This window comes from Etheostoma spectabile, chromosome 1, assembly GCF_008692095.1.
Source record: "Etheostoma spectabile isolate EspeVRDwgs_2016 chromosome 1, UIUC_Espe_1.0, whole genome shotgun sequence".
Taxonomy (NCBI): Eukaryota; Metazoa; Chordata; class Actinopteri; order Perciformes; family Percidae; genus Etheostoma; species Etheostoma spectabile.
The window spans coordinates 26,743,890-26,749,203 of record NC_045733.1 but is presented as its reverse complement, the minus strand read 5'-3'; positions in this window follow the sequence as shown (position 1 = coordinate 26,749,203).

Sequence of the window (5,314 nt, the reverse complement as noted above, 5' to 3'; positions counted from 1 at the left end):
ACACACACACACACACACAGGAACATCTCACATCTTACCTTGCCATGTCGCACCCTTCCCGTACCCCACCCTCTCCATCACCACATTTCTCAAGGTTACAATGCACAATATGTTTTGGCCCCCTTGACATTTGTGTTTGCCACTTTGTTTTGAGAGGATTCATATGAAGAGGCACTTGTGTCAAGTGAGCAAGAACCTATCAATTCTAATCAGTCAAAAAGGGATTATGAGGTTAATTACTAACATAGTCATTTAGGTTAATGCCTTAGCCAGACTTGGCTTAACACTCTACCAGGTGACAAAGGCTGGCTGGGTACACTCGGCCATTTAAGGCAACCGCAAGATCCATAGCAATTACTACCTCGTAGGAATACTGTATACACATTCCTTATAAAGTGACAGAGAAATGCCTTGAGGAAAAACTAAGATGCTTTTAACAGCGGCAATAATCAAATAATATACGGTTATGCATAATGTGCTCTACTCTGCATCAAATTACAGCTTCTTTTTTGGCGTACATATCAGAGTGCACTATATTGGATGAATAATAACAATCCATATAAACTAAATATCAGCGTGGAAACTGAAAAATAAATCATGATTATGTACACGGAAACATCCCTGGCTGCAGTGTGTATAAGCCGAGCATTACGCCATAAGTGTGGGGTAAATCACCCTCTGTGAAAATGTATGGCCCCGCAGGTCAGTCAACAATAGCAATAATCTCACTAATTGGTGGTTTCTGCAGCAACAGGAACACAAATAGGAGGACTTTTTCAAAGGTGACAGGCTGCTAAACAGGCAAAAGACAGAGAAGAGCAGTGTGCGGTTTTCCCCCAAATGCCTCATAACTATATTACACTCCAATAATAACCTCTTGTCGTGTATGATAATAAAGGATCTTTGTCATTGTGCTCTTCTGCTCATTTGAATTTCAAATTATGAAATAGTCATCATGGAAGAAAACCCTTCCATTATTAACAAACTATTACCTAACATGAGAGATCCATCATGTTGGGGCAGTAACCAGAGCCAGGTAGTGTACAGTGTGCTATGTCGGAGGTGAGGGAACATTAGGCATTAATCCCCACCTGACACTAATACTTGATGTATGATTGACCCTGAAGCAGGACACTGCACATTACAATCTGGGCCATATGGCAAGACATTAGCCCTTCAACCCTCCAGCAGGATAATCTCTCCATTCTGGCAATGCTTTTTCTTCACAGATTTCTTTGCACAATAATTGCATGACAGTATTAACGTATTGGGACAGATTTAGAACGCCCTGCGTCATTGGACAGAGCAGGGGCTTTTGCCAGAGGAAGTAAGGAAAGATAATCTGTGATCATGGAAGCCATGCCCACACCCTGTAGAAGAGTTACGGTATTCACTTCAGTGTTTGATTTGTTTATCCTTATTAGGAAGATAATAAAGTATTTTGCACAGTAACAAGTATTAAGCAACTAAAGGTAATAATCTTAACATCAAGGAAACAATCTATAGTATCTCTTTATAAAAATGATGCGTTGATAAATGTGTCAAATGAGTCTATACTTCATCCAGGCAGCCAAGGATCCCCTGGCACTTATCAAGGCCATCAACCTCGTGGATATGCAGCATTCCCAACCCTGACCCTGAGACACACTTATATAGGCACCCTGAAACCACTGTCCCAGCCACATCCCTCCCGCCAAACAATCCACACACACATCACAGCTTCCAATCCCCCGCAGCTCCACACACACCCCCACCACAAACACATGAATACACTCACCACCACCATCAAGCTGTCCCCCCAACCCTTCAATCCCCCAACCCTGAAACACTAGTCCTCCTGCAGTGGAGAGCGGCCAGAACCTCAGCCCTCTCCTCTTCAACCCCAGCTAGTAATGAACAAATTCACTGCACTTGATCTCTAGCAAAATAGTGCTGGAACAAACAATTTGGTTTGTCAACACCTTTCTCTGGACTCCTCCATCAATGTCAGGGGTCCAAATTTAAACAGCAAAGTGCATTTGACTGCAGGACCCTGAGCTGATTAGACATCCCAGCTCAGCGAATTGCTCTAGACAGGACGGCAGCTCTGATTGCTAACCCGGCTTGAAAATAGTCTCCGCTGCCCGGGATTAGCATGAATATTTTGATATAGATCGATAAGCAATCTCCACTCCATAAGAAATGCCAGCAGCCTTCATTTGTCTGATCAAAGGCACATCAGCCGGCGGGCGGCAGCTGGCTATTGTTTTTCAGTCTGGGCTATGTTGAGGGAGCAAATCCATGGGAGGGATCCACAAGCCCAGCTCCACTACTCTTCCCACCTAATCGTGGAAACAATCACTGCTTCACAGGATCCCATCTCCCAGGGAAGAACCCACTCAAATGACGGAGGCCGAGGGCCCGACCACAGGGGGACAGAGTTAATTACCGTTGTGGTCTCAAACCGCCCGGCCACCGGGTGCCGCTGACCCGGAAGTAAAAGCAGGGTCAGCAATCTATCTGTTTATCTTTTCTGCACCTAAACGCATTTCATTGGATTAGACACTAGACTGACCAAGGGGTCGAGGTTGATCACACTGTGCTTTCGGGATGCAGCAAAGTGAGAGCCGGTGGTCATTTTAAAGAGATCTTTTTACATTCAGTGGGAGCTGAACACTACACAGGACTACACAATGTGCCGTCATCAGCTTGCTTTTATCTGTAATGTCCATAAAACCATGTGCACATACAATAGCAGGCACTCTCAAATATCTGTCTTGCATATCCTTAACAGCAGTGGCGAGTGGACTGATCACTCCCCTCACAACACTAGCCCCACTGATTTGCCAGACCCCATAAAAGGGCGCAGGTGTGACCCAAGCATTTAGCAGTTAACTAGTGTGGAGTGAGACCACACGCTACTGACAGACTGGAGGCTCCCACACGGGACCAATATTAGAGGCTGAAAAACACAGCAGAGGGAATAGTGCACCAATTGTAAATTGCAGGTTTAATTCATTAGGAAGTGTCACTTTATTCCAGGGAAGCCTGAACAGGCCGATTAAAAAGTGGTAATCAGGATTAATTAGGAGAATATATATGTGAGGATTAGCAGGCCTGGCCTCTGCATGGCCCAACGGCTCTCCCTTTTACCATGCATCTCTCTCTCTCTCTCTCTCTCTCTCTCTCTCTCTCTCTCTCGACTCTATAGTCTTCTATTACCCCGTCTGCCTGGGGAGAATTTAGCTCTATTGCCCTTTCTCACATTCTTCTCTCTCTAGCTCGTCTATTTACCAGTCTCTTTTCTCTCTTTCTCTCTCTCTCTATTTATGACTTATCTTTCAACCTACCAAATACTACTTCTTATTAGTGATGAAATGGTCTTTTAGCAAATGCTCAGGGCATGCCTTCTTTGATTGTGGTGACACTTTATGGGCACACCAAAAAATATGATTCTCAAACTTCTGCTTGATTCTATCTTAAAATGATATCAAATAACATGTGTTATGAAAAAAAACTAACTCAAAATAAAGTCAAAAGATTTGTCAGAAGCCTGTTTCTGTTTGGATTTGGTTCCATTGTAGGCTGAAAAATGTAAAAGGCCAATCACTCATGTTTTGCTTGTTGTCAAAGTAAAACGTAGATAACCTTCAGGAGCCAATACAGTCTGCCAACATTATTTGGAATTCTGACATGAAATCTGAAAAAAGTTCTCTGTGCTCTGAATTATTACAAAGGGTATTGATGAAGACCAAATAACATATTAAACTTGGTTTTTCACCTTGCTGGTCAGCTAGTGGAATATATATCTTTTACACAGCTATGACTACATTAAACTTAGTTTGATATTATTTTTGTGTATATGTTAACTATCTCATATGCTTTCTGAAACATCCGTTTTTGTACCGCTTTAATCGGTACAAGGGACTTAAATCTGAGAAATGTGTGTGTGTATTATATTGATTTTATCATTAACTTACTGTATTAATTACCTATTTATTTATTCATTTACAACGTTCAGTAAAAATATACCACTAGAGCTGCTGCAGGATGAACGCCAAATGGATGCAGAACAGATGCATAATGGGAGACTTTAACACTAACAACCACTTGATGTCATCACAAATTTCAGTCAGGCCCCCTCTGGCCAGATTTATTACTGAAATCTTCCAAACTGCTGGTTTATCACAGTGTTTATATTATTACTTCAACATGTTTCAGTTAACATAACCTTGAATCACTGCAGTTCAAGTGCGAGGATGGGCTGTTTTGCTTGCGGTGCAGCCCATCATTGATGTTAGCAGATGACGCATGCCCTGTTCTTTGGCACAAGCTCATACCAAATTTTTCATCCTGCTTTCCTCTCAAGTGTGGCCGGGGTGGCCCTTAAAATATGAGCATTGAATATAAATTCAACAACCAAACTTAATTTTTATTTTGGTTCAATGAGACACTAATATAGCCTGCAGCAGACCTCAGTGTTTTAGCTAAATCTAGGAGCGGAAGATAATATGTGGTATTTGGTTACCATGGTTTGAATTTCGAGTGGCCTTGAGATCAGAATGGTAGAATATAGACAAGGTCCAAACACACATAAAATTGTATTAAGTGCTGTCCTATAGACTAGTTCCCATTCAGGAAATGGAGGGTCACAAGGACTAAAATGATCCGACCACACAAGATGTCCAAACAAAGCAATAACAAAAACAGAAAAGTCTAAGTGCGTGACAAATCTGTCTGTGCACAGCTATAACATTTATAAGTGAAATATAAATAACGTGAATCTCACACTACAGTGCACATATGTTACTGTAAACTGAATTTGGACCAGCAGAAAGACTTAGACAAGCACTAAACAAGTCAGGAAGTGTCTATTAGATGCAATCAACAGGGATACATTATAAGCAGTTAAGATATTTCCTCCTCATCCAATACTTACAAACACAGTTTACTTCACTGTGCAATTTAATGATTTTTGTGGATCTGAAAGCAGGTTTGGGTGAAGCTGAGGACTTAAATAATAGCAGGAGTGGTATTGAACCTCTTCGAAGAAGATCAAATGCAGCTTTCATTAGTTTAGTACAGCGCCAGGGCTCATTGATGACTTGTCAGACAGTCTTCCCTTCAATACGCAGCGAGAGGCTCTAAAAATCATCCTTTTACTGAGCCCTCTCGGCTGTAAATTCAGCCCAGCTCAATACTGCCCCCCTTCTCCCCCCTTTCTAAAGCTCCATTATTTCTTACCATGGATTAACCCTATGCTGCTGATCAAAAGGAAGCTTCGCTGTGTATCTGCTCAGGCCTAGACCCCTCCATCCATTAGCCACTCATAATG